Here is a 12,107-nt window from a genome sequence, read left to right on the forward strand (position 1 = left end):
TTGTGAGCGTCACAGGAACTCCAGTTTAACCTTGAAAGCAAGAGGACACACAGCAACTCGCTGTGTATGTGTGTGTGTGTGTGTGTGTGTGTGAGAGAGAGAGAGAGGGAGTGAGAGATACTTCCCACAAGTAATAAGAAAATATTTGATTCTTAAATGGACCCACGTTGTAGATGGATGATGAAATTAAGTGAAAGTAGATACACATTCCTGGAGTGCTGTGGAGACTCTCTCCATTGTCTGGGCAATAATTCAAGGATGCTTTAATCAGTTTTCTTTCTGCTGCTTTTGTGAATGATTAAAGAGCATTGGTTCTTATAATACATCCTTATTCTGCAAAATTATAAAAGTACATTATTAAACAGAGGGGTAATTTAAATAATTAATCAAATAAGTTCAACTTGGAGTAGGTTATGCTTACATTAGTTCTTGTCTGCAGCTGGACAACGTCATTGCTGACATATGAAGCGTTTCATTTCTAGAAACCATGCATACCACCATGATTTTTGTTTTTCATCTGATTTCAGCATTTCTGTTTGTTCGTCTCCAGATAGTAATTAATGCAACAAAACCTTTTTTTTATTATTTTATTTGCTGGAGTGTTGGATAATCAATATGAGATTCATTAGCCAATCAACTCCAACACTACCAGCAACATATAAACACACGACGGGAATAAAATATAGTCAAATTTAAATTATTCATCATCTCTGTTATCAGCACCCTCAATCCTTGCATAACTAAACAAAAACTCCTCATCGGCATTAGAGCGGATGTCCCCCAGTGATGAGTCACTGTGTGTTTAATACGTTGTGTGATTGTCTTTAGTTGAAAGAAATGAAGTGAAACTGAGTGCACAGCTGTCCTGCTGCGTCTGTGAGCTAAATCCACCTGTCAGCGTCTCAGTCATGGAGATTCGCTATTAGAAAATGTACATGTGTCCACTTTTTTCTCCTTCCATCTTTCAAACTGTGCAAAGAAGGTGCAGTTGTTTGTTTTGGCCTCATCTCCTTCCTCCACACGTTTTATACCTTTTCTCAACACGTACATAATCACATATATAGATATAAACTAACCCCTGTACTGTCGGATAGCGAGAAGAGGACAAGGAGATTTTTATTTTTTATTTTTTGGCATATTGACTCAACATTCTGTAGCACTGTGTTGTTGTCTCTCCCTCTGGAACTGAACGTCTCCCGAGATCTGTCCTCTGAGCTTCCTACGCTGATAAAAGACAAAGCAGTGCAGGATTAGGCAGCGAGAAGTCTGTGTTTTCGCAGCTAAGACCCAACTCGGACGACTAAGAAGAGAAGGCCAAGCCTTTGTGTTTTTCGGATGATAAGGCTAAAGTGGTAAAAGGTGAGAGCTCAGAGAGTAATGCCCGAGCTTTGCTGCAGCAATCGATGCTCCCCTGAAACTTCCTCCTCACGAGAAATATGCTTTCATGTCTTCAGAGGACATTACATTGACTTACTATCATTTCTTTGTCTCTTTAACCTTTACTTTTAAGTAGCGTTCAAGTTCAACTAGATCTCAGTTTCTCGGGAAAGTTTTATTTCTAATCCCTCGTGTAAGGAAAAAAACTAATGTACATAAGTAGATTTAACAGTTTTGGATTTAATATATATATGTGTGTATATATATATATATTTTTTTTAATTAGACTCAACTCACTATATACTTTGTAAGATATTCTGCAGCTGCTCTAACAGTCTCAAATATAGCTATAATTTTACTCTCATCATAAACCTAAAGTCAAATCTTGACCCATATGTAACTAGTGAAAAGCCCACTGCTTGAAGCAATAAGGAATTAAAGTTCACCTTGAAACGCATAGTAAGACATAGTTGGTTATTTACATCCCATCCCTGGAGGCTGTTTGCCACCTCACTCTTAGACGGAGCCAGCTGCCTCGCTGTCTCATTATTTCTCACCATTATCCCGCTTGCTTTACTACTGCCACTAATGTCTGACTCCATCAAAACTCAGCAAGGATCATCTCCCCCGTCAGCTAACACAGAAAGTCCATCGCTGTAGAAGTGGAAAAATCAACAGACCGTAAAAGACAAAAAGGCTTAAAAACTGAAATTCTCTTAAACTAAACCAGTCCCGATAATTAAAAGATTAACAGTTGTACCATTTCAACTTTTTTCCCCACAAATTAGATTTAGATGGACACGGACAAAAGCCGCTGAATATTTGTGATTGTATTTACTATGGAATTAAAAACCAAATAATTGAAATAGAAACATGTGGCTAAAATATTCCACTTTACCGATTATACTTTTTTTTTTTTTAGCAAACAATGTTCTGATGTATACTTTTTTTTTGTTTGTTTGTTTTAAGGCCTCAGAAGTTTGTCTGTGAGCAACTATTTTATTTCACTGTGGCTGTCACTTAATGATGCCTCCAAGCCACCAGCTCCTAGAGGTCCTAAAGAAGAAGCTTTCATTTTGAAGGTCAGGCCAAGTCAATATTTAAGCATGGCTAAGAAAGCACATGTTGAAGCAGATTTATAAACTGTGCCTGAGCCTGTGCACGCACTTCAGGATTCAACACTGGCAGCAGCGCAGAGAGGCAAGTCCCTATTCAGAGCAAAGGCTTAGGTTGACATTTACACCAGAGGGGATCAGAGGATCGTGTGTATGTATGTGTGGGCATGCTGTCATGTGAGGTGTAGCAGTGAAATGATGGCCGCTAATGTTGTAATTCCATTTTAATGAAGAACTTTTCTCCCCTCCTTCCCCTTCAGTTTACTCTCCCTCTAAGACTGCACATCACTGCACAACACAGACATTTATTATTGAACTGTAACGTCCGTGTGGAACATGGTGCTGTAGGCACCGTAGCTCAATTGGTATATATTTTTTTTATCTATTGCCCATAGTTGGTCTGTCTCCCTACTGAGAATTGTTGCCTATGTGACTTCCCTTACGCTGTTTAAATGTGACTATTTTCGATGCAGTCCAATGTCAGCATTTTTGTCATGTTATTTTAGCAAACTTATCGTTCCAGCGACAGACGGCATAAGAGAAGTTTTCATGCTAAGTTTCTTTGAATATGTCCAGTGCTCAACCCTGTGAGGGCTTTTTCTTTTTAAGTTTCTTCTTCTACATATGGAATCGTTCCTTATCTGGATTGAAATCAGATGTCTGACTTGGCTGTTCAAGAAATGAGAAGCTCCTGTGTTCCAGCAGCATTATTGGCATAACTATCTTGCTGCAGGACGATGCACTCTCCAATGAGTTTGGAGGAACTTATTGGAAACCAGGCAGATGTTTCTGCACAGCTCACAATTTGCTGGGGCAACCTGCACTCAGCAGTTCCTATTATCAATTGGCACAGCCAGCCTTGAGTTTACTAAAGAACCTGATGTGATTTGCATTTTGGGAATTTATTTTTTTTGTCGTCTTGTTGCATCATCTTTCCATCTAACAGACTTTTAAATAAATGCGCAGGATCTTTAGAGTAAAGTATAAACTGCATAATCTTTGCATCTTGCAGTTAAGCATCTGCATTTCTTTAAATATGCAGGATGTAGACTTTTTCTAATCTACTGAAAGGTTGCTAAGAGTTTTTTTTTTCTTCTTTTCATTACCATATAGATAATTCTTCAGTCCTCAACGTTGAGGGTCTCCTTCGGAGTGATAGTCTTTTTGTAATTACCAAGCTCAACAGCACATTTGTTCTTCTCTGGTTTGTCTGGTGACATTCTGGAGTTTCACTGGGACAGTTTTTCCTCCATATGATGAACAACAATAATTACAGAAGCAAGGCCTGTTATTGGTCTTTCTGACCAACTGAAGCAATTAATCACACTTGGATTATCACAGACACCAGGGAAGTCCATTGTTCCAAATATTACGGTGCCCTCACGTGACTGTGCCACTGAAAAGTAAACGAAGAACTGTAATGTACACTTATTAATCGCTGAATGGTTTGATTCTAGATTTTTAAATGATGAGCAAAAAAGTAACTCAAAGAAATCTGTGTCTTTGTAAAAAGCACTCTATAGACTTTGCTGATGTTTGTAGGTGGCTACAAACATCAGCAAAGTCTTCCTGAGCACATTCTTATTTCCCTTTATCTCAAAGATTGATTATTGAGCTGCACAAAGAAGAAATAAATCACAAAATACTTTTAATATGTTAATGTTGCATCAATCTACCAGAATGATTTACCAGTGGACAATAACTTATATTATCCATCACAAACCCTTTTCTGTAGCCAGTGAAATAGTTGGTAGAGTTGGATTGTTTTGCTTAATAAATAAAATCATCACTTGGAATCTGCATTCTCCTGCTCTCTTTGGCTCCCTTTTGTTTGATATTAAAATAAGCAGCTTTCTCTTGAACCACTTCAATCATTTGACATCCCAGACTCAATGCTCGGCCTCAACTGGGCATATGTGTATGAAGCAGTATCTATAGATAGCTGGCTGCGGGGATACACACAATTTCCTCAAATAGCATCACAGTGACAGCTCGAATTGCTGTTTAATTGCCTCATGTTGGAGATGATTGCATTAATTCAGCGGCGCAGACTCAGTTTACACAACAGAGCCTGGAGGTGTTGGGCTGCCAATAAAACAGGAGTCTAAGTTTCATCCCTCTATATTGGATTGTGCAATGGTCTTTGCCAATCACCAGGGATAATTGCTCAGCTTAATTTACCATCAGAGGCCACAGGATGAGAGGGGGCCTTCCATAAGTTCGCTCTATTTATGCTCTGCAAGGGGGGGAAAAAAAATAATTAAAATCCCTCAAAATCCTCTTTCAGCAGTCCTGAGCTAGATTTCGCAGCAGGCCTGCGTTAGCTTTTGGATTATGTTAACACGTCCTGACAGACCTTCACTTCTAATATGTGGATAAAGGTGGCGCTTCCACGTGTCGTCTCACACCAGTCCTGCGGCCCTGGCAAGGTCGCTGTGAAATACTGATATGATAAAGTGTGAATTGATTCAAGCTAGCACAAACAGCAGGTGGCTACACAGGGGAATCATTGATAACCTGCGCAGAGCTCCGTTATTGATTATTACGCTCTCAGACAACAGGAGCCATGTTTCTGCTGTGCACAGAGATGCATAATTGCGTGCTCTCCAGTTTACTTGTATTTAAACTGCCCAGGTGATGAACACCGAACGGCCGCTTTGGTTTTGGGGAACAAAGACACAAAGTAACATTTTTAGCAAAGTTTGGTGTTCGTTTTGGTACAAGAAAAAAATCCGGAATAAAGTTTGCGGTTGTAATATTTGCAAAATGTGTAAAAGTTCAAACCGTACGGATACTTTTGCAAGCCACCGCATTTACTTTTTAAATGTAGACAATCCAGAAGAGAAACATTAGACTCTTGATAGGGCTCTGACTCCTGCCTCTGGTTCTGCAGAGCGCTAACAGCAGTGGCTGTCTCAAATCACTGAGTCAGTGAAGCTGATCCGAGGCCAGTGTGCTCTTCACCTCTCATGCCTCTTCAATCTCCAGATGACTGGCTCAAGTCAACTTAATGCCGACTGCAGCTTCTTTCTGAACCTGAATCTGTCCGTGGAGAGGCTCAGCATCACAGCAATCGTGGCACTGGCAATGCCCTTTGGTTTATTAGTGGCATCCATCTGCTCCACTCTGTTTGTGTGTGTGTGTGTGTGTGTGTGTGTGTGTGTGCAGTTTGATGACCATCCTATCGCCTTGGCTGATTATTGGAAACCAGCTGTGCTGCCCCGAGTGGCGACAAGCTGACGTGTCATATCTATCCCCTGAGCTGTTTGCACAAACATCCCTGCATGTGCTCACAGGCTCCATCAGTATGAGCCTTTTCTGGCATTTTAAGCACTTATGACCTTTTGACATAAAAATAAATAAATAAAGAAGTCCAATATAACAGCACATCTTCCCGGGAGACACACGTTTTCTCTTATGTTCTTGTCGGGTCTCTCCGCTGCCTTTCTAATCAGGAGCTGTGTGAACACGATGAAGGCTTTACCCTGTTTTCAATAGCTCCGCCTCCACCGCTTCATCTTTTCCATCAATATTTATAAGCCTCACCACGGCCACAGCAGTGAGGACAGTGAGGTGGGGCATTTACAGATGTGCCATTCAGCTGTGTTTCACATGAAACACATCCACATACGTGTCTGACATTAAAAACACGCCGCGCCTAATTCCCTCAAGGGCGATGGCTCGTTAACAGCTGTGTATGTATAATCTATGTGGCATCCTTTTTTTTTGTTGTTGTTTTTCTGCTTTGTACATTTCCTCCTTGGTCTCCGGCTGTTTGTGTGACTGGAACACCCATGTGACAAACGGCTTTTTGCACGAGCGTCTTCTACACGTCTCCCTTTAATCAGCAGCCCGAGGCGCAGAGCGAGTTTCCTGAGCCGATGATGTACGTCCGCACATTTCTTGGGCAATCACTTGCAGGAGGGAGTGGCAGCTGGACAACGGCAGGGAGGTCCGGGGTCATAAATGTTAAACTCAGGTGGGCTCTGATGTGCGTGATTAACTACAGCTGCCAGGAAGGGCAGAAGGCCACATCCCTCCAGTCCTTCTGCATGACAGGCACACGCCCGACTCTCTGCAACCTGACATTCTCCCTCCTTACATGTCCCCCTGGGTTTTTCACTTTCTCCAGACAGCACAGGGACTTTGTTGCTGTAGGGGTCACACAGGGCTTGCTGTGATGCCGAGTGCTGGGACTGGATCAGTCCTAGACGTGCGGGAGTGCGACAAGGTCCATTCCTGTTCGGTCATCTGTGAGATTTTAAGGGGATAAGTTCACTTGAGGGTATTTTGTATACCAAGACACTTATTCTACATGATTTTATGCAGACAATATATATATATATAAATTACAGTGACAATTCAGACCTAAAAGGTTTTTTCTTTCTTTCACAATACAGCCACAAATATGAATGTATTTCTTTGAGATTAAGTTTTCTTCTTTACCCTAATTTTCTTTAGGCTAGTATTCAAAGCTAAATGTAAATCGAACAAAGACGTGATCATACACCGAATCTGACAACCGGAGAAAGGAGAGAATAAATCAGTGGTGCAGCAAAGAGGCAACTGTGGAGAATCTGCAGACCACCACTGCTGAGCTGGGAGAATCATGTTCACAGGGCAGCTATTAAAGGTGTGCTCCTCCGATCTGGCCTTTTTGTAAGAGTGGCAAGAAGGAAACTGCAGGAAAAAAAAGCCATAACAAGTCCAGTTTGACACAAGCCATGCAGGGGGATGCTGCAAAAACATGGAAGCATGTGCTCTGGTCAGACCAAACCAAAATTGAGCTATTTGGCATTTTTTTTGTTGCCTTTTGCTAGCTTTCTATTGCGCGAGGTGGGAAAACTAGCACTTGACATCAGGGAGAAAAAGACCTCAAATGATTTCCAGCAATAAATGTAGCTTAAAGTGATTGTAAAACTTATTGTTTAATGCAAATGCATGCCACACGATTCAAATGTTTCCATTTTTCTGTTAAAAAAAAATTTAAAAAAATGTTATCCTTCCTCTTTATTATTATTATGTATAATTATGTTGTGTCTGTCAAATTAAAATAATTGCATTGCAGTTTGCATTTTCAATAGGGACATGGATACTTTTGCAAAGAACTGTAAATACATTGAGAACCTTATATGTTAGAGACCACCCAGGTTTCCACTGTAGGACTTGAAAGAAAAGACGGATGTGTGCTTATTTCAATATACAGGCTAATGTGATTGGATAATCTTAAACCTTATGCCAGCCACTGCATAATGCATAGAAATGAGCTGATTTTGGTAGGTCTTTTCATGTCTGACAATACACCTCGAAATCCGTGTTTCCATAAAAACATTAAAACCCAAAACAAAATGCAAAAGAATTATTTTGACTCCGCTGCTCTTTATTTAGTCTAAATTACGTAAAACCACCATGACTGTTGGTTTTGCACAAATATAAGTCAGTCCACCATTTGAGTGCAGCAGCTTGCTTGATGCACTCAAGAGTTTTTACTGTAATTGTTTTTGGCTCATCTGTCAGCACCTCTGATCTGCAATTAGCACTAGATTATTTCCTCAACCATTCACACCGAAATCCAATTTTCCTGTTTTTCTGGTTTGTTTGCTTGTATCAATATTCAAACAGTGCCAAAACTGCAGAGGTGAGGAGTAAACTGCCACTTTTATTCATCTGCAATAAGTGCTGCATACAGTGAAAGAGGATTTTCTGTTTGTACTCTCTTAATGTATTCAAGAGGAATTAAAGCACATTTTTGAGAGCAATTTAGAATGACAAATATAAATCGTGTCTATTGTGAAGTACATATAAATATATATTTGTAAAATACCTTCAAGTAGGTTTTAAAGAGTCTACAGATAGAATCACCACTTGCGTTTCAAAGGAGGAGCTAAATTGTTGTCCATTTTCAGACACTTTCTATAGAAAGTTAAGTGGGCAAATTTTCCAAAAATATTCCAAATTGTAACCTTTTTATGAAAATAATGTTTATGGCAATTATTTGGACATTTGGGGTTCTTTAAGCCAACATATTCCACAAATATAACCATATCATTGTCATTGTGTATATAGCATGCACAATAACAATAAAGACAAATTTATTTCTGCTATTGTAGAAATGTCATGTGATCTTTGCCAGTCATTAGCATTACACACCAAACACATTTACCCAACGATCTGGTCTGTAATGGCTAAATTTGGGCTCTGAAATGGGGTTTCGTTGGTTGGCAACATCTGTGCATGTGATGGAGAAATGCACAGCGTGGACAGAGGGTGTGGCCTCAACTGTCCTGCAGTAAGCAGGCTGCTGTGTGCAACGTAGATATTCCCAAGTATACTTTCATGAAACATAGTTGCGTTTCATGAATTCGTATCATTTTTTTCCCCAACCAAAAACAACTCAGTGTTCAATGTCTTAAATTCCAGCTTTATTCCAATATATTCATGTTAATTGCCACGGAAAGTTTCCAACCTTGAATTTTCCCAGGGGTTTTGCAAACCCAATCATCACAGCGCATCATGTACTAATTTCACAAAACAACAAAACAAAAAAACAACTAGTCGCTAAAGCCTGAACTTTTATGGTTAAAGCCTGAACACTTCTGGTTGCATTAAAGAATTCACACAGGCAATGAGTAAATAAATCCTGCATCATGAGAGATTTTATTTCCCAAAATAAATGCAGTCTCCTTGTTCTGCTGCTTTTCAGCTATGACTCTGCATGACAAATCAGCAAAACTGCATAACTAAAAACATTGTCAGACGAAAAAAAAAAAAAAAAAGAATAAAGAAACCCCCAACAGCGCAGGCACAGTGCAAAGCCCTTATCAACACGTACAAACACAGCAGTCAGCCAGCAAATCCAACGCACACAAATGCATATGACGCAGCCAGATGAATGGCCTGGCCACGACACAATGGTGCTAAATTAAATCAGCGATGTCGATGTGGCCCAAAGCTCTCCCCCTCGCAACAACATGCACTCACACGCAACCGAGGATCAACTAATAAGGCAGCTTTGTCTGCACGGTGATGCATTTAGGATCAGGTGATATCGGCCAGGGGCCTGGAAGATGTGAGTAGTCGTTCGCAGCTCATTATGCAAATAAGCATAGCAACAATTGTTCTCAAGCCCCGCCGCTCTGATTCCTGAAATAATGATTTGCTCCCCAGACCTTTTAAAATCTTTTGCGTGCCCTTCTATTTAAAGATCAGCTCACACAGAAAGGCAATTGAACGAGCCAGAATGGACAAGGATTTATTTATATATTCTTTTTTTACTTTTTGCCAGACTAAGCATCAGGTGTTAGGAAGCCGGGGTACAAATACGCCTATTACTTCCACTGCTTCACCTCTGTCCCTACAGCCAGCAGGCACCTGTCTAACATGGGCCAGTTAGTAAACAGGTGGGAACATCAGTGTCACTCAGGCATGAGCTGCCCCAGTGGAGCTTGTCAAAGCTCATATGTTCATCTGCGACCTTACTAACGTACACAGCTGAAGTGGGGTTATGAACTCAACCTAGTTTGGAAAACAGAACAGAACGATGGCTGAAGTTTCCCAGAAAGTCATTGATTGTTGGCTGACAGAACAAAGGGGATTAATGTCTTATACGTTTGATAGCCTTTGGAGAGTTGATTTAGAAATGTAAGTCAAATGACCTTATCTTTATTTAGCCAAACTTTTTTTAACCACCGAGTCCAGTCCATATTAATTTGAGCAAAAACATTGAAATTAATGCATCGCTCTTTTTGGCAACTAAAGCTTTATCCACACATAGGCATCATTAAACGTAGATGCTGTTTTACCTTTCCCTTTTAATAAGGATTTACTGGGAAATATTTGTATTTTAATCTTTAATATGCAGAACTTTACATTTCTTTTTCTGTCCGATTTTAAATATTGAATCAGATGATCTGATTGGTTTCTCAGCATTTGAGTAGCCTTTTTATTAAATTCTTTTCTGATCTTGAGTAATTACTTGGACGGTTACTTTATACTTTTACTTGAGTAAAATATGTTGAAGTACCGCCGCTCTTACTTGAGGACAATTTTTATCAACTCTGTCCGCCTCTGATTCTGGGTTTTATAGTTAAATTAACAATCGTTTACGAATTTAGAATACTAAAAGGCAAAAACACATTTAAAAAAAATTAAATAACGATAAGTTTTTAAATATTTTTGTGAAGATGTTTCGATTAAAATAAGTCTTAGCTTTGCATCTTTGTTAGGCCAAACAGCCGTTGCGAGATCAAACAGTTCTTTGCTACTAGGACTGTTTTTCATGTCTATTCTGGGATGTCAAGCTAATCCTTATTAAAATACAGTCTTCAGATCATTATTGTTATGTTCAAAACTTTCCTCACAATCAGTTTTCCTTTGCAGATACTAACTGAGATAAAGGTCTTGACTCTGACAGAGCCTCTCTGTCAACAATTTCCTGACCACAGTGACGTTGTCTTTCTCATAATTGTCTTATTAAAAGCAACTGTGCTGCCCAAAGCCTGGATTTCATACAGACAACCGGATGCTTTCTGCCAGAATCCTAATGCATTATTCTGTTTGCTTTAACAAAATTGCCAAGCTCATTGACTGAACATTGCAATTGTGCCCACACTTAAAACAGCAGCATGAAAACAGGAAACATGTTAATTTATCTTGGGGGGAAAAAAATAACGATGGTCTTTGACGTGGCTTTCTGCTCTGGTTTCGTATGCCTCTGAGCCCGCCCACCAGCGGTGGGCACAGGTGATGGTTGAAGCTGGTGTCTGAGGTTTGTGATTTACAAAACTTGTTATTGTGGTAGTAAAAGAAAAAAAAATGCAGTTAATGCCAAGGAGACTCATGGTGGTGGGTTATGAGCATACAGTTGTTTTCATGTAAGAAAATGTGTGGTTGTGCTCTTTTTTTCTTACCTTTCATTTTTCAGTATAAAGTCTCAGTTTGTGTCAGAAGAGTGGATTTTGTATTTGACCATCTACTTTGAAACATGCAGGGTACCCCATCCTGGGGCCCCTTTTCATTGATATCTACAGTGTCCTGCTAGCTCAGATTATAACAAGTAATGGCTACCATACGTATGCAGATGTTACACAGCTCTAATACAATGAACACTAGAAAGCAGATGCTTAGAACAAAAGAGGGAAATCAAGAGTCAGTACTCAGCTTCAGCTATTACAGTTAAAAACTACTGAACAATCAGAGCCAGAATCTTGGTGTAATGATGGACTAAAACCTGAACCTTCAGAGACACAAAAAGACAGTTATAAAGTTGGTCTTCTATCACCCGAAGAACTTTTCCAGGACTAAAGTATGATGACGTCTCAGCAAGAGTTTGAAAAACTCATTTGTTGATCATAAGCAATGATAATAAAATTGATTACTGAAACGGTGTCTTCACAGGTCTCCCTAAAAAGTTAGACAGCTGCAACTGATCCAGAACGCTGCTATTGTGTTCTCTCTAAAACTAGGAAACTGAACTTGTGATCAGGCACAATTTAAAAATACAAGTTGTAAAAAAAAAAAAAAAGCGTTCAAGTTTTCCTGATTTAGATTAGTCTCATAAGACACATTTCCTTTAGCATTTCAACTTGCAGTGTAAAACTATTATAGAAAATAATT

The sequence above is a fragment of the Poecilia latipinna genome, unplaced genomic scaffold, assembly GCF_001443285.1.
Source record: "Poecilia latipinna isolate Pla-1442-1.1 unplaced genomic scaffold, P_latipinna-1.0 Scaffold1045, whole genome shotgun sequence".
In the NCBI taxonomy this organism is placed as follows: Eukaryota; Metazoa; Chordata; class Actinopteri; order Cyprinodontiformes; family Poeciliidae; genus Poecilia; species Poecilia latipinna.